We start from the raw sequence: 26,264 nt of genomic DNA, 5'->3' as shown, positions 1-26,264 counted from the left end.
CTGAGGGCCCTGTGAAATCCACAAACATCACTGTATTTCGCTTAGCTAGATATTATGTAAATTACATGTAGTCGAAAAGTGAAGCATTCGACTGTACGCCACCTGTTCTAAATGCATAACGAACCCGATGCTCGTGTATCACACATGATTTTTTCGGCTGACTAGGTATCAAGCGCTGCCACGCATCATTTATAAGCTTTCTAACGCGGCTACGGATTTACCCGCGCTCGAAACAACTGATACATATCGATGAAGATAAACGGTCCCTGACTGCAGTACACGGAAATTGATGCTAAAACAGAATTATCCTGACCACGATCGCGTTGTGTTAAGCAGTAATAAACAGCTCACGAGAAGACTTATATTTACATATTCAAAAATTACAGGTCGCTATATCTTTATTGCAGTGGTCTTCTCACTACATTATGGTATTCTTGACTCAGTCGCCTGCATTCCGACGCCCTTTGAGCCACAGTTTGCTCGCTTCTGCATTTTTCGCTTTTCTTGCGAAAGGCAAATCGCAGTCTGCAAATAAAAGAGTCGTGAAAAAGCTTCTCGGTCCCATTATGACACCATGGAGGGCTTATGGTAGAGCGATTAAAATACAGGACAATAGAAGACACAGAGGGACACACACGACCCTAGCGCCCTGTGTGTGTCCCTGTGTGTCTTCTTCTGTCGTGCCTTTTGATCGCGCTACAGTAAACCCTCCAAGTTGCGTTACCAACAAGCCCACATTGCAACCCATAATAGCATTTAGGCAGTTCGAGTACACCACAACGCTTCTCAGCTACGGCTCTCTGTCATGATTCAACTTACACTTCTCCGCTGGTGTGTCACTTCTCCGCTCCATGAATTTAAGCCAGTAATTTCACAACGCACATCCGCTTGGAAGTTATTTTGAAAGTTCCACCAGTTTTGAGATAAGCGTACTGAAACTTGCGGTAAATGTGCATTGTTCTACCTTTTTTTTTTTTACCAAAACGCCTTTTTATGCATTGAAGCTTGAAAAATAATGTAACAACCATACATTTCGTCCCAAACTTCAGGATGGTATATTTCAAAACTGGTGTCATCTTGAGCATTAATTTCAAGTGAATAGACGTTCGTCCAAGCACGGGGCTTGCTGTCGCTCTTAGCGCTTGGTATCGCGAAAAGCGCTTTCCCGGACTCCTGGCGGTTGCTTACACTGAAAGCGCAGCACCCCGGTATTTCCTTTGGCTTTGTTTGAAGTATACGAAACTTGCATATGCCCTAAATTAGACGAAATGCAACATCTCACCTCGTCGATGGCTCATACGCGCGGCGTGTGCGAGCAATACCTTTGCCTGCGTGTCCGCTCTGGCGCGCCGTGGACTATCTATGGCGGAATGTGATCCCGGGACGGCAACTGACCATTCGGTGGTGAGGTGGGGAAGAGAAAAAGGGCTGCGGTACTTCGCAGGTTTCAGAGACGTTAGGCGGCGAAGGGGCTTCAGACGGCGCGCTCCTCTGGCGCCATCTCGCAGCGGTTGTCGCACGTATTGCTCGGCACTACTTTTTCTGTCTCACGCTGCGTTCCGCGTTCGCATTCATGTTTCACTGTTCTCGTTCGCTCGGTTACGCCGACGCTCGCCGCAGGAACGGACGTCTAAGAGCTGCGCTCTAGAAACATTGTAAGCGTTCGCGTGACCTGTTTAAGGGGAGAAACAACCCATAACGTAAACGTTATAACATAGCTGGAACGATGACAATAGTGCCTAGGGTCCTCTCTAGAGTAGCACTGCAGACTTCTATACAACACCAGGTAAAATCAAACTTAGGTGCGCAATACACGCATAGAATATTGCTCACCAAACACAATATACGCGCATGAAGATTGTGACAGCCGCCTAGCCATTATCGAATTGCACCTCGAGTCTTACAATCGTTTCCTCTGAGGCATAAGAAGCAATGCAAAACGTCACTAAGGCACTGAAGGTATGTTAATTGAATGTGAAAGCATTGTGGGCGTGTCGACTATATCGACGTCTTACTAATTTGACGTGTACGCTAGAGCACTGCACGGGCCGATTTTTTCAGCCAGGGCCCGGCCCGGGCCCGTTTTTACTTTGGTTACCCGCCCGAGCACGACGAAAAGTTTTATTGCGAGACCTGGGCCCAGCCCGGGCCCGTAAATATTCTACGTTACCCGCCCGGCCCGGCCCGCCACCCGTTTACCTTAGCCCGAGCCCTGCCCGAGCCCGGCTCGAAGCCGACCCGAACCCGGCCCGAGACCGGAAAGGATCACCCAGCGGCATTTAAAAAAAATAGAATAAAGAAGAGAACGAAAGGAATTTATTTTTAAGGCATAAATACATGTCATATGCAATTATGGACACCATTTCAGTGGTCTGAACGCAAATACCAGCGCGCGAAGTAGTACGAATGACCCTGCCGAGCAGCATCGCCAGCAGTTTCCAAAGGCGCGATCTTGATGCGGCCCAATCCACTTCTATCGCAGCGCCGCGTCGGGCGCCTCACTGCAAAGCATGCGCCGCCCTAGCCGCTCGTCCCACTCAACCGTATTCTAGTACACTATAGCCAAAGCACAGCCACGACCGGTCGTGAGCGCAGCGCATGGATGCAGTAAATGGAGAAAGCTTCTCGTTCCTCCATGGTGCAGCGTAATGCGCTGCTGCTAGGCGGCAGGTTGAGAACATGCGTGCAACCATGGACGGACGAAGTGCCATATTTCGGCCGCATGACAAATTATCTTATCTTACCAGACATCGTTTTACCAATTCGCCTTTGAAGAATCAGCAAGTCGCGAACGCGCTTAGACCGCGCTGAAAGCAATAATTACATTCATTTAGGTAAGGAATACAATGGCATCCTTTGGTTGGAGGCGACTTCGGTCTTTCTGGACTTTTACATTCTGTTCAAACAGCGCAAAATACGACGGAAGAAGAAAAGGGAAGTACACAGGAGTAGCACTGCTAGCTTCCAGCTGCGCCGGGGCAACAGGTTTTTCAGAGTCGGCCGGTCCGGGCCCGGACTTTCGTGTAAGCCCGAGCCCGTGCAGTGCTCTAGTGTACGCCACGTGATATTATCAGGTGGCGTAATCACTTGGCCATGTGACATTCCCTTCTTTATTAATTTGTTTCCGTTGCTAAATCAAACAATGGCGGGGGCTAAGGTAAAAACTGCAGTGAGGCAGCTTCAAGTGCCCTTAGTGCACTTGAGGTCACATGGTGCCAGTGAGCCGCGCAATCAAAATTATACAGAAACATTACATATAAATGTTACAGTAGAATAATTAATAATGCAAGAGAGTTTTCAATAGGGCAACAAAGAAATTGAACAATGGCAAGTAAAAACAATGCAGAAAGTACACACCACCACATTACATACATTTGGCAATACATAAATAAAAGTGAATTAAGGTGCAAATTAACCTTGCAAATTAAGCTTCTTATTTGGTCATGTATGTCACAATTCGTGATCACGTGGTCATGGGCTCGAAAAGGCAAGGACAATTACGGGGGTGGGCCATCCAAATTTAGGGGCTGGGCCAAGTAAATTTTGGCAGTGGGCCAGGTCAGTTTTGAACGTGGATCAAGTCAATTTTCGAATAGGGCAAAGTCAATGTTAGGGGCCCCAATATAATCAGGGCAACACGCGACTTCAATCGACCAAGAGAACAGGCTGGCTTCAGGAAGGGATATTCTACAATGGATCACATCCATATCATCGGTCAGGCAACCGAAGAATACGGGTAGTACAATAAATCTCTCTATATGTTTTTCATGGGTTATGAAAAAGCATTCGATTCAGTAGAAGTACAAGCAGGCATAGAGGCATTGCGTAATCAAGGACTACAGGAAGCATACGTGAATATCTTGGGAAATACCTGCAAAGATGTCACAGCTATATTGGTTCTCCACAAGAAAAGTAAAAAGTTTCCTATCAAGAAAGGGGTCAGACCAGGAGACAAAATCTATGCAATGCGCATGCTTAGAAGCAGCATTCAAGCTCTTAGACTGGGTATAGCTTAAGAGTGAGGATCAACAGCGAATATCTCAGCAACCTTCGGTTTGCAGATGACATCGTCGTATTCAGCAACAATGGGGACAAATTACAACAAATGATTGAGCACCTTAACCGATAAAGTGTAAAAGTGGGGTTGAAGACTAATATGCAGAAGACAAAGATAGCGTTCGATAGCCTGGCAAGGGAAAAGAATTCAGGATCCCCAGTCAACCTCTAGAGTCTGTAAAGGAGTACGTTTATCTAGGTCAATCACTCACAGGTGACCCTGATCATGAGAAGGAAATTTGCAGAAGAATAAAATTGAGTTGGAGTGCATAGGGCAGGGATTGGGAGAGTGCATAGGGCAGGGAGAGCTCCTAGTCAGGATTGCCAAATCCTGACTACGACAAACGACAAACGAGATGCGAAGTCGAATTTGTCGACAACTCGAAGCAAAGGCAAGTGTATGGCGGATTTCCGCTGAACTATTTACGCCATACACTTGCCTTTGCTTCGAGTTGTCGACAAATTCGAATTCGCCCTGCCATCTGCTAGCCGCCTGGTTAGCTCAGATGGTAGAACGGCTGCCCCGGAAAGGCGGTGGTCCCGGGTTCGAGTCCCGGACCAGGACGAATTTTTCTTCAACTGTGAGGCTTTCTTTCGAGGAACCCGGTTGTGTTTCCATTGTAGCAAATTGCTACATTTGGGTGGATGTCTCAGTTTCCCTTTAATTACTTATCTCCACCTAGCGGATTTCCGCTGAACTATTCACGCCATACACTTGCCTTTGCTTCGAGTTGTCGACAAATTCAACTTCGCATCTGCTAGCCGCCTGGTTAGCTCAGATGGTAGAACGGCTGCCCCGGAAAGGCGGTGGTCCCGGGTTCGAGTCCCGGACCAGGACGAATTTTTCTTCAACTGTGAGGCTTTCTTTCGAGGAACCCGGTTGTGTTTCCATTGTAGCAAATTGCTACATTTGGGTGGATGTCTCAGTTTCCCTTTAATTACTTATCTCCACCTAGCGGATTTCCGCTGAACTATTCACGCCATACACTTGCCTTTGCTTCGAGTTGTCGACAAATTCAACTTCGCATCTGCTAGCCGCCTGGTTAGCTCAGATGGTAGAACGGCTGCCCCGGAAAGGCGGTGGTCCCGGGTTCGAGTCCCGGACCAGGACGAATTTTTCTTCAACTGCGAGGCTTTCTTTCGAGGAACCCGGTTGGGTTTCCATTGTAGCAAATTGCTACATTTGGGTGGATGTCTCAGTTTCCCTTTAATTACTTATCTCCACCTAGCGGATTTCCGCTGAACTATTTACGCCATACACTTGCCTTTGCTTCGAGTTGTCGACAAATTCGACTTCGCCCTGCCATCTGCTAGCCGCCTGGTTAGCTCAGATGGTAGAGCGGCTGCCCCGGAAAGGCGGTGGTCCCGGGTTCGAGTCCCGGACCAGGACGAATTTTTCTTCAACTGCGAGGCTTTCTTTCGAGGAACCCGGTTGGGTTTCCATTGTAGCAAATTGCTACATTTGGGTGGATGTCTCAGTTTCATTTTAAAGCTCGTTCTTAGTAACGTAGAAAAGATTGCGCTAATGCGTTATTGCATTATATGACCAGGTAGGTGATTAAAAAAGGTCCTTTCTGAATGCATTTTCTTGGCGTTTCTGTGAGTGCGCATTTCTGAGAAAAACCCGGCTCGTTTTGCGGACTTGCAAAACTGCATGGACACCGGGTAAGCATGAAATCCGTATTGACTGCCTCCTTCAATGTCAACTTATCTTTTGTATCACGGCAACTTTTTCCTCGCATCCGTCGTGCTGCTTATTGTAAGGAGAGCTTAAGCATGCACCCTCTAACGGATGAGTGAACTGTTTTGCCTGTTGTAACTATTAACTGCACAGTATTGTGTATCTACACAGCAAAATACCTAAATAATATTTTTGTACAGCTTCTGCATTCGGTCATCTATTATGCAAAGTCATACATGAATTATAGCAGCCTGCACTGGTGCACATGACATCCCTTATAAACAGAATAGCTTTATTTGCCTATTTGTCCCGTTTTTGTTCTGAGCAGCTGGTGGTTGGTGAATGGCGGTCAGGCTTCACCTCCGATGGAAAAAGCGCGTGCTCGACAGCAAGCGTCGAACGCCAACTAGAGCTGTTATACGCACGTACTGCCGCGCGTGAGGTTTGAAGCCTCTGAAGGTTTAGCCAGTGTAGTAGAGCACTCAGCAAGGACAGCCCTCCTTTTCTGCCGTCGCCTTCTCACCTGTAGCGGCTGTGGGAGAGGGCAAGGGCTCCGTAGAGAGAGGAGGCTGCTAATAGCGTTTCACGCCTCCGCTCATGCCACTAGAGACAACGCGCATATGAGTTATCGGCGTATATATGCAACAAGAAGAAAGCAAGGGATATTCGAAATTATAACGTGGGAAAGATTGAGGCAGCCGGAAAATATGGACGCAGCATTAAATCAGTAAAAAGAAAGCTTGGCATAGGACAAGGCAAGATGTATGCACTGAAAGATAAGCATGGTAATATCATCAGCAATTTCGATGACATAGTAAAAGCAGCGGAAGAATTCTATACTGACCTGTACAGTGCCCAAAACAGCCAAGCAACTTTCATTCGAAATAGTGATGAACTGGATACAGAGGCTCCTTCTATAACTAGCGATGAAGTTAGAAGGGCCTTGAAAGACATGACCAGGGGAAAAGCTGCTGGAGAAGATGGAATAACAGTAGATTTATTCAAAGATGAAGGAGATATCATGCTTGAAAAGCTTGCGGCCCTTTACACGCAATGCCTCACGACTTCAAGTGTACCAGAGAACTGGAAGAACGCCAACATTATACTCATCCATAAGAAGCGAGACGTTAAAGAATTGAAGAAATACACACCCATCAGCTTGCCTTCAGTACTGTATGAAATATTCACCAAGAAAACTTCCAATAGGTTCAGGGCAACACTTGAGTTCAATCAATCCAGAGAACAGGCTGGCTTCAGGAAGGAATATTCTACAATGGAATTCAATCATGTCATCAATCAGGTAATCGAGAAATCTGCGGAGTACAATCAACCTCTCCATATGGCTTTCATAGATTATGAAAAGACATTTGATTCAGTAGACATACCAGCAGTCATAGAGGCATTGCGTAATCAATGAGTACAGGAGGCATACCTGAATATGTTAGCAAACATCTACAAGGATCCCACAGCTACCTTCGTTCTCCACAAGAAAAGTAGAAAGTTACCTATCAAGAAAGGGGTTAGGCAAGGAGACCCAATCTCTCCAATGCTATTCACTGCATGCTTAGGAGAAGTATTCAAGCTCTCAGACTGGGAAGGCTCTTAGACTGGAAGGCCTCTAGAGTCTGTAAAGGAGCACGTTTATCTAGGTCAATTACTCACAGGGCACCCTGATCATCAGAAGGAAATTTACAGAATAATAAAATTGGGTTGGAGTGCGTACGGCCGGGATTGAAAAATCCTGACTGTGAGCTTACCACTGTTGCTGAAAAAAAGTGTGGTTTCATTGCATTCTACCGGTGCTAACATATGGGGCAGAAACTTGAGGTTAACAAAGAAGCTCGAGAACAAGTTAAGGACCGCACAAAGAGCAATGGAAAGAAAAATCTTAGGACTAACGTTAAGAGAAAGGAAGAGAGCGGTGTGCATCAGAGAACAAACGGAGATAGTCGATATTCTAGTGGACAGTAAGCGTAAGAAATGGAGCTGAGCAGGCCATGTAATGCGTAAGATGGATAACCGGTGGATCATTAGGGTTACAGAATGGATACCAAGAGCAGGGAAGCGCCGTCGAGGTCGACAGAAAACCAGATGGGAGATGAAGTTAGGAAATTTGCAGGCGCAAATTGGAATACGCTAGCGCAAGACAGGGGTAATTGGAGATCGCAGGGAGAGGCCTTCGTCCTGCAGTGGACATAAAATATAGGCTGATGATGATGATGATGGTGATGATGATGATGATTATATGCAAAGTCACCTACGCTGCCGCGCTACAGAAATGCTGGTCAGCGGCTCTTTTCCCTGCGGGATTACGCCATGAAATGACAAACGCTACATAAATATTCTCGATGCAACAAATATACGCACACAAACATATTTTTTTCTTGCGATATCAATTATAAGGACATTAAACGCAGATTTTCGCCGTCGGTGTCACCTTGACGTTTCGTAACAATTTATTTATAATGTATGCTATATGTTTATCTATGCCGTATACGCAGCGTAGATGTTGTAGTATTCAACCGCCAGAGTTGCTAAGACCAGTGTTATGATCTTGATTAAATTATTCCTCAGGGTTTTTAAGAATTGCAGCGCGCAAACAAGTCGTGATACATTTAAGTCACAGCACATGCCTTTCTTTTTTTTTTTTACAGCGAACCTGTTTAAGTGTAGGATCCCGGGATATCTTTCGCGTCCATCGACAGAAAGCTATCATCAGCAGTGGCTCATACCCGGTAAGCAAGATAAATATCCAATGACTCTTAGCCCCGTAAGGCAGAAGCTACAAGCACTCAGCAAAGTGAAGGTAACAGTGCATACATTCATTTTAATCAGGCATACAACATACAGAACAGCATACGTTTCAATAAAGGGCAAGCTCGAATCAAGGATCCGAACCAACGATCAGAACCACATAACTGATGATAACGTGCACGTGATAGCAATAAGAATCGCGTAGCTCTCTGCGCATACATTTCCCGGTAAATGTTACTGTTGCGCAAGCTGCCGAGGCGACGCCAGCTTTCGAATTGCGGTGTGACGTAGCAAGCCTTTCGTACATTTTATATACGAAAGGCTTCCCAGGCTGCTTATTTTATAACCAGCCTAGCAACTGATTTCAATGTTATTGCAGCACTGTTATAGGCAGTGTCGTGTTGTCAAAAATTACCATTACTGCGATTCCTACTATTACCTAAAATAGCGCTGCTACCATTACTCTAAAGTCATACAGCATTGCCTCAGCAGTTGTAGTGCGTGGTTTTTAACAGCTTCGCTTGACGTCCACTTTTGCAGGGCCGGGATGGCGAATTTTTTAGTTCTTTTGTTACTTAAATGCTCTCAGACTGAGAAAAAGTGCGAAACAATATTAGTGCTCGCAATCTGAGCGTTATCTCATTTCAATGCCCCCGCTCGTACGGGTGCCGCAGTGGCGCCTGTGCGATGCCATTACAGGTCCACATACACTGCGTGGTAAAGCATATAGGGGTGGCAGAAATTTTGGCGCTTCCGCGTTTCTTGCGTCTGCGTATACACGCACCCGCCTGTAGTTGGGACACCGTCCAAGAAGTAAAAGCGCTTCGTTAAACCTTGCTAGCGCTGTCAGTGCTATTGGCCATCGGGTGAAACTGCCCATTTTGTTTAGTTTAGTAAACAGCTTTCTCAAAGCGTACGAATATGCGCTTGCCTTCATATTTACCGTCGATATTTTCTACACGATTGTGTTACTTTAACAAAGATCCCCAAAGGTGATTTCAACTCCCTACCTACCTGCTAGGATGAGACCAAGAATGGCCAATCCAAGGAACATTACCTTCAGCTGCATTTTTGTCGCGTTGAAGATACTGAAAAGAAAAAAAAGCGCCCGTTTTGATCGGCTTCTCAAACTCAGTATTCTATCTTGTCTTGAACAATAAAGGAACGACCTTCGAATATCACATCAAATAACGAATATTTTCTTATTTTTAAAACAAGTAAAGTACAAAAGTTACGCAGTCTCTCTGCGGCAAAAACAAGGGTTATTTACGTTCTTTATACATGGAATATTGTTTACCATTGGATGTGAGTAGAACTTATGAATTTTCAACGGCAACCTGACAGGTGACATGAAACTATTGAAACAACGAAACGACATGTCACCAAATGCAAGAGAAGTGTTCTTTTTGTTGAAGGAAGTCAATGAAATACTACTATATCGCGCATCAAAAGGATTCAACGAAGGTGGTAGTGTCTAAACTTAAATTACTTTCCCTAAATCGATACACAGGTGTACGCTTTATAAACACGGCTCATCGTTATCGGCTGGCTGTAAAATATTGAAAGTACGTTAACTGCTCCATGTGCTCGCTCAAAAATTGGTGTCTCTGTGTGACATTCGCGGCTTTCCAGTAGCATAACCCTTCGAAACAGTCAATTCTTGCACCGATGTCGAATAGGTGCTGTTGTTCTTGCATTCCAACAGCGGCAAATTTCTGATTTCGAATAGTGAGTTTTCGAGACTTGAAATGGTAAGTACTATTCGATTTGTGTTGCAAATATTGAATATTCCCACACCCCTACTGCAATTCTTTCTTTTGATACTAATTGTCTCACGATCATAGCTCTTCAATACCTAGAAGATTAGATGCACAACACAGTTTCAGAAATATATGTTTATCATATTTGAGAAAGTTCATTTCCTTCTATTACCTTTTTGAGCTAAAGTACCGATAATGAAACCCAACTGTGGGTGTTCGTACGACGGAGTAATGCTAGTACATGAACGAAAAATTCGTCGTACACTATTTATACTATCGGCCAACTTACCATAATACAGGTACAACCTTCATGAAAAATTTACTACAACACGTTGCTAGGTTCTAGATGCTGAGCATTGCAAAATCCTTGTACTGAAGCGCTCATTGTTTGTGATACAATGTCGTTCAATAGAAATCACCAAAACAAGGCCACAGTTCACTTTGAAGGAAATGTTAGTCGTGAGAAATTTCTACATGATATTTTGTTCTCGGATTACAAAAATTTATGGTCGAAATCCACAGCCGTCATTTCACCAGTGACAGGTTACTTCACTACGATTTGGGTCACATAGGACTGTTACTGGAAATTTACAATATTTTCTGCAGTTATAAAAAGTATTATGAGGTTCACGTTTTCTTATTCTCAATATAACTTTCTACATTGCGATGGCGCTTCTCTAAGCCGTGCTTCATTGAACAGCCGACGTTGAGTTGCTGAAAGCAGGTATTCTGCCTTAATTTGCCCGCTCAAGTAGTCCCCTGTTACCGTTACCTTTTATACTTGTACGAAACATCACACCCCTGATAAGATTTCAATTATCTCCCTTTTGGACGCTGTCGATGCTCACTTGCAGCTCCGACAGCATAGAAAGCTTGCTCTGCAAGCGCTTCTGCCCGAAGGCCATGACCCCCTCCCTCCTGGGCTTCTATGCCGGGAACGCCTGACACTCCGCCGTCTATGCACCGGCACGGCAGTCACGCCTGCGTTCAAAGCCCAATACATTGACAAGTCGCTTGACCCCACCTGTGGAACTTGCACCACGGGTGTGCCAGCCACAGCCACACCACTTGCTATGGACATGTACTGGCCTATCCTCACTGCGAAGAATCTGCCTTGCTGGGCTGCAGAGCTCAGTCGTCACGCTCAATGACTGGGTCCTTCCTAAGGGACCCCTCAACACCGCAAAGCTATATATGACAGCTTGCTCACCTACCTTATAAGAAGCGAAACCATTAACTTAATCTAGGAACCTCACCGGAAAAACCACTGGGGTTGCCTTTTCATACATGTAAATTTTCTATTTTTATGATTTAATAAACGTATTTCTCTCTCTCTCTCCTTTTGGAAACACATTTTGATTAGTTTGTTGAACGGACTTCGCGATGGACAAAACTAAATTATTCAATTAAAATTCTTCATACTCGAGTGGAAGCACGCGCTTCTCATCGTGACTCTCGAGATATTAAACACAATTAGGCCAGAGGTATGCATTCGTGTTTGCGGCATGGAATATTAACGAACTTCGAAGCTCACTGGAACTTTCTTTCATTCAAAACAACACAATTTCATGATCAGCCAGACAATCCCAAAGGTGTTTTAACTTTAAAAGGTGATGGTTTGGACTAGTTGCTTTTCCATATAGCTAAGTGTTGCAGCGCGAAGCAGGACAAAGGGACGAAGAAAAAACGAGAACGAGCGTTTTAACGAGGACGAGGCGTTTTACCATAAACTTATTCCAATTTGTTTCTATTCTATTTATGTCATTAACCCTACATGATTGGGAAATTTTTTCGGGCTCTGCCTTGTTCGCTCGTCCGTCAGGGAACGTCAGAATAACCGGGAAAACTTTCCATCTCAATATGACGCCTAAACACTAGTTAGGGATGGTTAGTCGAAGCGAAAGAAAAAAGTAGTTTCTCTTCTGCGCCATTGTCGCCATTAGTCCTCCGCCACGTGTCAGAATTTCTGGGGCCGCGCCCCCTATGCATGTTTGTCGAACTAAGTCGCAGAGAAAACACACGACTCAAATTCTCTCGTACGCAATAAACATGTAGCATTATGCCCAAAAAGCCCTTTTTTTTCAAAAGCTGGAACTGCCCTGTTCCGAAAAGAAAACAAGATGGCTGCCCTCTGATCACTCTTACGATGGCTGCGTCGAACAACTGGCGCGAACAGATTTCCTTCCCTAGGATGAAAGTGAAGTTCAAAAGGGAACATCAAGTGACAGTTACAGTGTATTCTCAGCGAAGCACCACGCACTTGCTTAGACTATGCTTGTGCACAACGATATTACGTAGGAGGGTGTTTGCTCACCTATTTCTATTCTTTCATTGTTTCCGATTTGAATGCAGCAAATAAAATACGTCTCGATCGATAGCACAACTCGGTAGCCGCGACTACAGTTAACGTAGCAGTGTTACAGGCAAACGGAAAGCCGACACGACTCGTAAACCCGATCGCCACTCACCAGTGCGGCTGCATTTACGAAGGCGCTGAACTATGTAAATTAGATGCGGAATATATGTATAAGTCGCTATGACTTTTAAAATCGGAGTTCTTGTGTACATTTTGAAGTACATTCGAACCGCTTTCGCGCGGAATATTTTTAACACAATCCTGCTTTTAGTAGCATGCTATGGCTGATTTATTACTCGTTTCTGTCCAAAATGAAGTTGCTATATGGTCCCTCAAAGAAAAAATTCAGGCAGTGTAAGCATCGCACCAGATTGTTGACATTGATGCGATTAGCATTGAAGCTATGTAGCGACGCACTGTATCAGCGCCGTAGAAATGCGTCATGTAAGAACCTTGTGCTGCAGCCGGGTTCAACTTTCAGGGAAGCGTACTGGACCAGGCCTACACAATCTGGCGCATCTAGATCACTGTTTTTAGTGACGCTGAGGAACACTTGAAGGCGCATGCAAGAATTACTACCCGCTACGCGTAATTTTTTTTTCCATAATTGGATTTCTTTGTGGCAGCACTGGGGAGAAAACATCCTTATTATATAATGAATGCATCGGAAATGTTCTTTCACGTGCTTTATAGGTGAGTTTTCATATACATATTTAAGTGATTATGGAACTGTATTTAGAGGAGAAGCCTGTTTGCCGTCATTGTGTTCGACTTTAATATTTTGCCAGCTACCGCATGAGTGCTTCTCCGTTAAGGATGAAACTGTCATTTTTTGTTATTACGTGTAAACTCAGCAGAAGGGCGCGAACATGTGGTAATATGTTTTACTAACACGCATCGGGCACGAAACACTCGCATGAGGCCGAATGACTTAAATAACTTGTCGAGTTCCCCGTAATGTGTGAAAAGAGTCATTTAAGAAAGAAGCAGGCAACCAAAAGAAACAAACAAGCAAGAGGATGGTACACGTCTGAAGAATGCCTCGTTGGCCTGATATTGGTAAATTAAAATTTCACTCTTCCAATGAGTTCTTTATAGTTTTTTCCCGGCTGGTAAAATACCTTCAGGCTCGTTCTGTACAATCTGCTAAGGGACAGGCCGAGTTGGTCAACGACGTTAAGGCTATTAAGGTCGGTTAAAAGAACACCGAGACCAAAATCGAATGTATCCAGAAATGATTAGACAACCTTGAAGAAAAAAACACACCCGCCGGGGTGACTCAGCCAGCTAAGGCGTTGCGCGCTGCTGAGCACAAGGTCGCGGGATCAAATCCCGGCCTCGGCGGCCGCATTTCGATGTAGGCGAAATTCAAAAACGCCCGTGCGCTTGCGTTGTAGTGCACGTTAAAGAACCCCAGGTGGTCAAAATTAATCCAGAGCCCTCCACTATGGCGTGCCTCATAATCAGAACTGGTTTTGGCACGTAAAACCCCAGAAAGAAGAAGAATAAAAAACACAGGTTTTAGACTATCTCGATGATAAAATTACTGGCATTCAGGTGGCGGCACACGCCCAGACAACTCGGCTTGACTCTTTACTACTACGCGTTGACGAACTTAGGACAGATCGCGACGCAATAATGTCGTTTTTCATGGGATCCGTGACTCTCGCGAATCGTGGGAAGAGTCCGAATAGCGCATAAGAGAGGCACTAACCGACGTAATAGGTAGATAACAAAATCTCGGTTGTCGCAAGGAATTGTGGGGTACGGCGTATTCTGCTACAACTTCCGGCTCGAGACCACGACGCCGTCTATGCCGCCGTCAATTCATGCCCATGCTTCACGCGCTTTGTCTTTTATATACTTTGGTGAAAAACCACGATAAAACCACCGCTGGGCAGTTCCAAAACGTAGGTGTGACTCCTCCATACTTATGAGGCGCCCTTAAGCCCAATCCGCATGAGAGCGATTTTGTGCGCGACGGCGACGAGCGACGGCTTCGAGCGACGAAACGGGCCGTCGCGCGAACAGATCGCTTGTTCTTGTCACTCGATCGCTCGGTTATGGAAATCTAGAATTCGTCGCTCGGAAGTGCTATGAGCGACTAGCCGATAGCGCGAAGTCGGAACTGGATATACATCTGTCAAGTACTACCGATTGTCGCACGGAACGAGCAAACGACTACATTTTGATACGTGTACGGATAATAACGTAGTGCAAGACCTTTAGAAATATTAATGCTACTCTTTACACTAAAACACATCAAATTAAATTAATAAAGCACGCGTAACGCCAGTTTCGGCGAGTATTTGCTGCCTTCATACCGGCAACACCGGGGAGACGTCGCTCAAAGTCGTCGCTCGTCTCGTCGCTCGCATGCGGTACGACTTGTAGGCGACGAATGAACGCGACAGCCATCTCCATCGCGTCGCTTGTCGCTAGACTCGTGTATTTTTATGTGGCAGGCATTTCATGCCCTAACGTGTTTGTGTCGCGTCAAATAGTCGTAACGTTTCTCAAGCGCAAACGTTTGTCGAGCGGATATAAACGTTCGTTAACTTAGAAGTAGTTTTTAATAAGTGGTAAGTCAACCTAATAAGTGGCTGTTGGTAACGCTTCCCATAACAAACGGTACAGTCGATCGCTTCGTCCACTGTTTTGTCTGCAGCGGTGCCCAGCGCACGCCATGTCGTCGGCTGCTGTGCCTTCGCAGTCTCCCGTTTTTTGTCAAGAGACGCATGTCGTGTATAACTGCAGAGAGAAAGCACTCATTTAAGTATCTCAAAAGTGCACGAATTATTTTGACGTTACCTCTCCTCCCTCTTTCGTGCAGCCTCAGTTGCCTTTTCGTTGTACCGGAATGAAGACGGCACATAATCAATGTGCGGAGGATCCTTGCTGGGTGCACCTGTGTGTATTTAACTGATTGTTAAAAAGGAGGTATTTGTACTTGAACGTTAGTAGACGAAGTTGTTCGCCAAAACACTTGCCTGTGATGGAATGATCTTCACATATTCTGGCTCCTACGTTCAGAACCCACAGCTCGCCGTTCACGGTCGCTCGTTTGACGGCAACTGCCCATTTACGTTTGTGCGCTTCATTCCATGGAAATGAAACACGTTTTTTTTTTCCTTTCACGGAAGAGTTCGCGCACCCTAATGCCGAGCAGCCAACCATAATCACGTTGCTGAAGCGCGTTTTCTTCGCGAACAATGGGAAATCGCACTGTAGAAACTGCTGACAAGGCTGAACGAAGCAACAGAAGCGCTAACCCGCGAACCGGAAGTCACTAGCTGACGACATCGTCATTTTGCTATCCACCTATTGACAGCCTACCTGACACAGCAATCAAACGTGCTCACGCATTGGTCACTACACGCCCAGTAGGTGTCGCCCAATTGTAGGTAAATTCACCAACACAAAAACGAAAGACCAAGTACTTTCGGCGCGCGCAAAGCTGAAAGAAAACGATATTTCTGTATCCGAATATTTTGCGCCCGCCACTCGCAATATCCGTAAAAAACTAATTTAGCACGCTAAAATCCATCCCCAACCATGCCCTTTCCAGTTAAGGTACACCAAACTAATAATGAATAAAAACAGTTCGTCTATGACCTGGCAACAGACACCATCAACGAGCATGTGCCATATGAACCACGAGATAACGTCCGGCATGTAGACTCCCAGCACATGCCCACTTAGGAAAACGTGAGGCGAAGTGGACGCGAATCATGCGCCGTATATGTATTCTTTACTAATATTCGAAGCATCATGAACAAGCGCGCTTCCTTAGCATCTGCCTTAGATACTTGCAATGCCGACATTTTTGTGCTTACCGAAACGTGGCTACAGTCACAGATTCAAGATCACAAAATTCTTCAAACTGCGCACCATTTTTCACTGTATCGTTGTGACCGAACAATGCGTCAGGAAGGCGGCGCGCTCTTAGCCATTTCCAAAGATTTACCATCTCAGTGTATTCATGTCACTACTGACCTCGAAATGGTTTGGGCCATCATTGAAATAAATCGCCAGAAGATAATCATTGGTGTTTGCTACCGACCCCCCACTTATTTATCTAATTTCGCAAATGAGATGCATGATATCATTACCATTGTTACATCTCGTCATCCTACATTACCTTTATTTTTGCTCGGCGATTTTAATCTACCTATTATAATATGGAACACAGAATCTCCAACTTTAGAACCATTTTCTTCATTAGCCAGTGAGTTTTTAGACATGTGCTCTGTCTTTTAATTTTCGCAAATTGTTACACAACCCACGCGAACAACCGAATCTGTTGCGAACACACTTGATCTTGTATTAACATCATGGCCTCATATCAAATCGCATATTTACCTGGCTTGAGTGACCATTCGGCACTTTCGTTTTACATATATATTTTGCGACCGAAAATCGGTAAAAAAATTCAAATCTTTTCGAAACTGCGCGAACGGAAACTTTGAAGTCATCAACGCCGAATTATCTGCTTTTCTAGACGTATTTTTAAATAACTTCGACAGTCGTAGCGTTCAGACCAATTGGAATATGTTTGCTGCAAAAATTGCTGAAATAACTAACAAATACATCCCACCGCGCACCCTTGCACGTAATCAAAACACCATGGTATCACTTCCGTCTCAAGCGCTTGTCTGATAAAATAAAACGTCTGCATAAATCAGCCAAACGTTCACCTAACTACCGGTGGACTCAATACAAACAGGCGGCAGACGAGTATGTAGCCGCACTTAAACAAGCCAATGATCACTTTCTTGGCAATACTTTGCCATCAATGCTTAGAACCGACACCAAGAAATTCTGGCCACGTCAGTAACCCCAAGGCAGATGACATCATAACCTTGATTGACAGTTCTGCAAATGTTATTCCAACTAATGAATGTGCGTCTGCAATTAATTATGTTTTCATAAACAACTTTTTATCAAACACAGACATTACTCTTCCATCCACGCACGACTACGATTAGCAAGCAATGCTTCCATTGCTTCCAATGCTTCCATTGCAAGCAATGCTTCCATTGAGCCAGCAGGCGTCGTATCAATTATCTCATCTTTAAAACTCTCTTCGGCTCCAAGACACGATTTAATAAACGCGAAATTTTGGAAAAGCACTGGCTGTTACTCGTCCATGTTTCTAGCAATGATATTCCAACAGTCGCTAGACAAGGGTTCTTTGCCTGCTGAAAGGAAGGTCGGGAAGGTGATCCCACTCCATGAGTCGGGTGCCAAGCATTCTCCATATAACTACCGTATCTCGCTCGCTTCTATTCAATGTAAGATGCTAGAACATATACTTTCCTCTAATCTTGCTAGCTTTCTTGAAATTAATTCATTCTTTTCACCATCGCAGCATGGCTTCCGCAAGACATATTCATGTGAAACACAACTAGTTTTATATATGCATAAGCTAAACGTCATTCTTGACCACTCTTCAACGGTTGATCGGTATATTTGTAGACTTTTCGAAAGCGTTTCACAGAGTGTGCCATAATCTTCTAATGTTTAATCTGCATCGAATTAACATTGATCCCAGACTGCTTGCATGGCTTGAGTGTTTTCTTTTTAACCGTTCGCAGTTTGCCTTTGCTAACAACTCAAAGTTACAGCCAAGCAGAGTACAGTCCGGTGTACCTCAAGGGTCGGTACTTGGTCCCCTCCTTTTCTTACTTTACATAAATTATCTGCCCTCTTGAGTTTCCTCTAACATTCATTTATTCGCCGGTGATTGCGTAATCTTCAGGTAAATAATATGCGATACTGATACATCTTCCCTTCAATCCGGCCTTAACGCTATTTCTACTTGGTGCCAATCATGGTCAATGGAATTATATAATTTATGCGTGTGTCCAGAACTTCTAACCAGCTTCATTCTTACTATGTTAATAATCTCCCCTCAGAACCTGTCTTATCCTACAAATATCTTGGTATCCATATTACTTGCAACCTCTCGTGGTCCATGCACGCTTCTTAGGTAATTAAAAATACAAACCGCATGCTGGGATACCTAAAACGCAATTTCACTAAAGCACCGTCTTCCCTAAAGTTAATGCTATACAAGTCATTAGTCCGCTCGAAGCTTGAGTACGCCGCAGCAGTTTGGGATCCTTTTCAGAAAAACCTAATTCACTCTTTAGAAATAGTAGAAAATAACTCTGCTCGTTTTGTTTTTTCTAATTATAACCGAACTGCCAGCACTTCTGTAATGAAATTAAACCTTGGTTTGCCATCTTTAGCTTCTCACCGTAAAGACCTTAGGCTTTCACTTTTTCATAAGATATTTCATCATCCTTCCCTTCGCAACGAACTAATCTCCCCTCCTCAATACATTTCATCAAGGTTAGATCACAATAAAAAAGTTAGAATTCCAATTTGCCAAACCATTGTCATGTATCATTCATTCCTTCCGCGCACATCTTCTGAGTGGAATTGCCTACCCGCCTCAACCGCTACTATTGTTGACCATCAGCATTTCATGGCAGTATTAAAAACATTGTATAAACAAGAGCATTTCTTTGTACTATCAATTGTATTACTGTCTTGTATTACTGTAACAGTGTATTACTGCACTGTATGCAACGTATTACATTTTATTACCAGCACTACAAGAACACTTTGATAAAGATTTTATAACCGAGAGCCATCTATTTCTGTACTACTAACCACTTTGCTGCACTTTTTTTTTCTTCTGTATTTGATGTAACCACTCACCTCTTTAATGCCCCTGGCCCTAAGGGTACATGAAATAAGTAGATATTGTTTGCAACATTGGCGTGAAAGATTGCTTGCTTCATTTGTATAACATCAATTATTCTGAAGAGTCGCATATATCATCTGACAGGTCCTTTCCGTTAGCCGCACGTACTGATTCAGCGTGCGTGCAAAGTGGGCAATGCTTTCAGCATCAATAATTTATAAACATCGAAAGAGAAGTTCTGATTTTTAAAGTAACTTTATTATATGCAAGAGCGCGGTCAACAGCCATCCGCAAGCTCCAATATTCGCCACCGGGACATGGTGTGGAGCGCTGGACAGTGCCTGTACTTCTTTTGAAGTATTCGTGCTACTCTTGCGAGAGACGATCTTTGGAACGTCTCACTGTATTGCATCAGGTTACTAGCCGCACAGCGAAGCCAAGCATCCCTCGCCGATACGTGCTTCTTCGGCGTTGCTCTGCTCGGCACGCTCAGCAGTCTCGGGATCAGCCCTCGCCTCGGCTTCACTGGAGCTGCTGGCAGGCATGGCTCCGCTCTCTGCGGGAAAAAAATGCAGATGACGGGTGGGACGAACAGCTTCAAGAACTAATAAATACAACAATGAATATTCACGTATCAATAGCGCCAACAATGACACTACGAAAAATAATTATCTTGGGTTCAGCTTTTCCAGGGACTGACTGGCATATACGCGTACGTAGTTAATTCGTGGATGTAGACATGGACTTTTGCAGTAAAGCAATCGTTGCGAAAGGAAAGGGAGTGCGGCGTTTTGCGGCGAAGAACTGCGAACACTCCTCTGTTAAATTGCTTTAGTTGGGGCACGGTATGGGTAGCGGAAGATCCCTGTGCTGGGCGACTGCGTTGGGCAACGAACACGCAATAGCCGGGTGATGGTGGCGATAACGAGCATGTGCGTCAATGTAAACAAGCACATTACAAAGATTAAGCACAAACAATAAGTATTTAGAAGGAAAGAAAGGTGTCACAGATCCAACAAAAAAATCAGGTACCTTTCAAGCTCTCGTTTACTGTTTACTATATCCCAACGCTGCCAAGATTCTGAACGTACACCGAAGGCTCATGAGGGCACCTTGCCAGGAATATCTGATTCTGGACTCAACGGTAGGTTCAACTTCAAAAGCAAGGCAACTCACCTGCCACAATGAGACCAAAGATGGCCAAGCCCACAAGGATCACTTTCAGCTGCATGCTCTTTGGTAATGCTGGGCACCAAAAGAAACTACATTTTAGGATCAGCGCATGCCCTCTACTCCTCAAACCAGCACTATGAACGCATACTGACTTGTCCATGTGCCAATTTCAGTTGGAACAGATCAAGATGAACCAGCAGCAGTGGGCAAGTAAAACTTGTAAAGTTGTACAGAATAAATAAAGCCCTCAGATGTCTTACATGAATGCATTGCATGCTCTAGGTTTATGACATTCATAAAATACATTTTTTCAAACCAGTTGAGGCATAAATAAATGGCAAACTGTGTTTTCCTTTCTTAGACATGTAGTGTGAGGTGTGAGCGCTGTAAATATCGGAAAGATGCAAAGAACTTCCCTTTAATGGGTCATTTATATTTAAGCGAAAAAATGTGTATTGCGCATGTTATTTTGTAACACATTTCGAGAGTAAGCATAATCAATGAAAAGAAAGAATATTTTCCGGGAACTATTTCAACAATAGTAGGGAAACAGGCGGCAGCAAACTGGAAGCGGGCTTCACCCCAAGCCACCTACGGTTTCATTTGGAATTTTTGCAGACAGCTCTCGTCATATGTGCACCATAGGTGTGCATTTTATTTGCTTTACATCACGTGTTTCACACTACTGCTGCCGGAGATGTTGCGTCGGTCTGTATCCTCTAACAACTGACGAAACATCGCACAGATCAGTGCTTTTCACTGTGTTCAAAAATGAAAGCGGGCCGCGTGCCATAGTTGTTCTTCCTCGTCTTTTTGTCCTACTCTACAACGAGAAATCACGCTTCTTGCCTGTCATTTAGTGTCGGCCGACGATATATAGCCAGAAACTTCGTGCTCAGTATTAAAACTCAACATGTGATATTTTTTCTGGTATGTTGCCTGTAAGCAACACTTGTCAACAAAGGGATATTCTTTAGACAATTGTTTATCCGCTGTAATATGCTGAATGATTGGTATTAAGCTAGGCATGTGGTTTCGCGGCCTAGTGAAGCAGTAAAAAATAATTTTAGAAGTACCGAACCTTGCACCAGTTGTTAGGCATTCATAATATTATGATACCATCGACAGATCCTCGAGACGAGCCCCCACGAGAAGCACGAAGATGTGTCTGAGCTCTTGGCGCGAGCGAGTGTTTACCTGGCGGTCTGGCTCCAGTGCGAATTAATGTGTAAATAGCCTCCTTTAGTATGCGTATTTCTACTCGTAACATTGTGGTGTATGTTTGCGATCCGCGTCCTCGCTACGGAGCTCTTCAGCGGTCGGTAAATATTGAGCTTGTTAAGATGCCTCCTGGGGACGAGACCCCATCGTCAACGGCTGCTGATGCTTAGGAAAGTTGCAAGCATCGTTAAAAGACGCAGACAACATGCCGAGAAAGCAGGGCTTCACTGTTCTGTATTCTGTGCCATTTGCGGACGTCATTTTGCAATGCTTGCAAACGTCTCATAATTGAAAGATGGTTTAGGTGAATTTAAGTCGTGATTCGGAATAATATTCAACTTACGATTAGCTGCTAATGATCAAGGTTAAAAATTGAGGTATGGCGCTTAATGGCGCGCCAGACGACAGAGGAGACGAAAAGTTGTCCTACGTGCACTTTTGTGCCGTACCTCAACTTATGCAGTGGCTACACGCCCACCAGTCGGTTTCTTTTGAAGATTATAAATTTTCACATACAAAGCGGTTCTTATTACACTGCAGGGAAAAGACTGTTTCCTCTGTTTGCTCAGAAGTAAGATGTGGTGTTAAGAAACAATGTCCTCTCTGATTTTCGCTCTTCCTATTTATAGGTTACTCGCTGAAAAAGAAATAATGAAATATATGTCCGTAGTAACACCTGCTATATTGCTTTAGGAGGTGTGCATATCAATGGTTCCCTTCAAGACATTGCTTATCAGAAATATAATCCAAGTGAAAAATGTTGCCGAGGTGGTCAGATAGCTTATCTATACTTGTATTGTTTTACTCTTCAGAATTTTTTTCAAAATTTGCTCTCCCATATCACACGAATCTAATCATTGTGTTGGACTAATCGAAAAGGTTGACTGTACTTAATTAACAAATTAAAATGCGTGATTGACTAATTCAAGGAACTTTACGAATCAACTTTTGAAATGTTGTTCCACTTGCTATATTTATTTCATCGCCTTTTTGAGCATTCACTGCAAAAATAAGTTAAACGCCAATGCATTTCTTTCGCACACTTTGGGAACGCTTAGCTAGAAACTTGTGTACTCCTCAAAATTCGTTTGAACTGAATATGACTTCCGAACTCACCGCCTCAATTTTCTGTGCGATAGCATGTGCCGTAAAGTAAATATTTCCAAAGTTAGTTACCGAAATTCTGTTAATTATTCGATTATGTCTTTTGATTTTACGTGCAAACGGTATACACTTCTTAGAGTAGCCCATCCCAAACAGTAGATTTGTGCCATAAGCCACGGGCGATTTTAAAAAATTAACATCCGTGAAAGACACCATATATAATCTTAGCGAATCGAAGTTTCCAGAAGATGTGACCACCTCACCTAAGGAATAGCTGACGCTCAGTTGTTGCCAGAGTGTCCAGTATTTAGAAGTGGTCATTAAATTGCAGACCGAACTCGAGTTTTATACCTGTACGACCTGTACACGTGCAGGGAAAAATTCCTGTGACCTCGTTTCCGGAGGATACAGCTTGTCAGCATTTGATCTGTTACACATAATGAGGGAATTTTTGAAGTTTGGCCTTGTAGTCATCTTGTCTTCTTTCTAACATGGTAAATACGAAGTACAGACCATGATTGAGTTACGCCAACGTACTGTATTGAGTCCACTACGCAGCACTTATATCTGACAGTGGTATCTACGTCTAATCGCATAAATATCTTTGCCGGTAAGTAGTGACAGCAATCCCTGATATGAATACTTGATTGTCACTTCAATTTGGGCCGCGTCACGACTGCAATCTTACTGTCTAGTGAGTTTAGATGAGTCTGCAGAGAACTTCAAAAACAGGGATGATTTTATCATACGTTTTGATAACCTTGTGACTGCCCAAATGTGAACTTCCTCATCATGGCCGTAGAGCCAGAAGGCCTCCCATCACCGACGATAAGGTCACTCATTTGTAGTATTACTGAAAGCCGCAAATAACTCTATCAAACCTACATTCTGATTTGCGACAGTTGACATTAAGCAATTACGTTTCATTCACGAAAGTTCTCGGCTGAGTTAATTATTTCAAGAGCGGATCATCTCACGTCAGTCATGCAGCGATAACTTTAGCTGGTCGTTTCGGCTTACTACAGTCTTAATTGGTCGCGCATGGTAGAATGGGACATTCTTGTTACTTACTTGATTGATTCTATACCCATGTGGCCATACCCATTCTATACCCATGTGGCAATAAATATATTGATTCTATACCCATGTGGCCACTACAGGCTGACGCAGCACTCATGGCAACATTGGAAAAGGCACAATAGCTGGAACTGGTGATACTACGGATGCTGCAACCACAAAGTGGTCTGAACAATGCGAAGAAAACTAACGCAAGTGATTGGCATGAGGAGTTACCACTGAAGTGCTTTTCAATACGTGCCGCAAAATTCCTCCAAACTAAATGGTTCGCCACACAAGGCTAGCATTGACCACTGCAGGTTGTTGTCATTGCACAAGCAAAAAATTCATAATTGATTCTACGAACAAAACAGCATTTACGCGATATATTGATTCTTTATAGAACATATATATCGTTTTTAAGTTTCTGTAATAAAACAACTTAAGAGACAACGCGCCTCGCTTACGAAGATGCAAATCATGTGCCCGCTGTCTCTTTTAATGCCTTCGCAATTTAAAGGCTACTTCACGTACTTTCTGGGGGCTGGGATTCTATGTATCTAACCATTTTCCCGCCTAAATGGGTCACTAGCTAGTTCATGGTCGAATGGGTAGCACATCAGGGTTTGAAACCTACTGCCAGGCCAACTTTGGTCACTGAGCATCTGACGATGTGTGCATGTGCGTCGCTCTTCAATGAACCTCTTCACACCGACATGGGTCACTATAGATACGGGGCTGGGTAGCTAACGCTGTCCAATTAAACCCTTTTACACCAACTTAGAGCACTAAGTATGTGCCACTCGATCTATGCTGCTCTTGAATGAACCTCTTGGATGCTATCTTCGGTTACCGGGTATCTTGTGTAACCAGTTGGTTCAGGTATTATTTTGAAAACCGAGGTGTTTCCTCGATACCAGAAATAAACAATGCCAGTTGCAGCTTAAGACACACAAACGTCTCATTTTAAAAAATGAGGCAGTGGCAAGCAGCGTAGTTGCGTTCAGTTTTCAAAACCTCCACGCCTATTGCCAAGAAAAAGGGGTCACAAGGTGCAAATGCAAACGTAGTGCATGCAAGAATTTGCACAAGCTCAAAGTAACCTCGCAGTTTATGGACACCCTGACAAATGTACATACAGAGCTAACCAGAGAGTCCGAGTTGATCTCATCAAAGCTTTGAAAAAAAAACGTTCACCGATTATTCTTAATCTTGATCACAATGTCAAACGGCGTAGGCAGCGCATGGATGCTCAGAGACGCTCTCGGACGGCCAAGTCCTGCAGCTGTCTCGTCGTCGAAGGACCGTCCGCTTCTCTTCACAGCGTAAGAGACGCCACGGGTCTACGGGGCTTACCCTCACATTGCACTGAGTGCAGGTCTCTGCGACGCCGTGTGGAGGCGCCTATCAAGCCCGCGCCTCCGCCGCCCAGCAGCCTTCGTCGAAGGCTTTCTCCTTCCGTCGTTTACGGTAGACAGCAGGCCCTCAGGAAGACCAGAGCCGACTAGGTACAGCCCTCGTGAGGCCCGTTCCAAGCACCCGATAGGCTTCCTCAACTGCACACTAGTTGTCTTCCGATCATCGAACCTCCGACGTGTCCGAGGTGCCATCCTTCTTCTCTTATTGTCCCTTTTTCGCTGTCACGCCGTGGTTCACACCTATTGGTCATTTTCTTTGTTTTGACTTTATGTCGACGCTCGGCGTGCTCGTGCCTAGCCCATGCGGCACGTTGTCACCATCGTCTTCATTGCGCATAACGCTCACGCGGCACCGTGGACTCGGAAGTGTCCACGATGACCAGATCATTGTGATTTCGGGAAAATCATCACATTAGCTTCTCTTTCGTAAGTTTTTCCGACATAAAAATGTTGACCGACGATTACGATACGGCCTAATCCGAAAGTTGAACGCAGTTCTACACATGTTTTCATTTCGCGATATATTGAGGCATCGCACCGATCACCGCACCGACTGGAAGAGCCGTGACGCGCGGCGCTAAACTATATTGACCGGCCACACCGTGGCCGCTTGCCGTCAACTGCAGCTTAGGCAACCCTAATTTTGCCGGAAAACGCTTGCGGCGAACGCTATGCGAGAAGGCGAGCTTTCTGGTTCGTTTTTTTTTTTTCTTTTCCCCGCGCGGCCAGCGCCGCCGCTCCCGCGGATGTATGGACGGCGCTTTCCTCTGGCGCCATCTCGTAGCGGTTGTCGCCCGTCTTGCGTGGCACCACGTTTTTCTTCTCACGTTGTGCTCCGCCTTCGCTTTCATCTTTCGCTGTGCTCGTTCGCTCGGATACGCCGACGCTCGCCGCAGCAACGGGCGTCTAAGAGCTGCGCTCTAAAACATTGTAAATGTGCGCGTGACGTGTTTACGGGGATAAAAAGCCA

The 26,264-nt window shown here is 44.5% G+C and overlaps 1 long non-coding RNA gene across 1 annotated transcript in view; it reads right to left on the bottom strand.

Annotated features, from left to right (window-relative positions):
• The window catches only part of LOC119443926 (uncharacterized), a 91,352-nt gene extending 68,224 nt beyond the window's left edge, over positions 1-23,128 (bottom strand). Inside the window, exon 1 of the long non-coding RNA XR_007465971.1 lies at positions 23,084-23,128. This is a non-coding gene — a long non-coding RNA (uncharacterized LOC119443926). The remainder of the gene's footprint in view (positions 1-23,083) is intronic.
• Positions 23,129-26,264: the final 3,136 nt, after the last annotated feature.

Source organism: Dermacentor silvarum, chromosome 3 (genome assembly GCF_013339745.2).
Source record: "Dermacentor silvarum isolate Dsil-2018 chromosome 3, BIME_Dsil_1.4, whole genome shotgun sequence".
NCBI classification, from domain to species: Eukaryota; Metazoa; Arthropoda; class Arachnida; order Ixodida; family Ixodidae; genus Dermacentor; species Dermacentor silvarum.
Note: the sequence above shows the minus strand (reverse complement) of the source record. Positions and strands in the feature narration are given on the sequence as shown.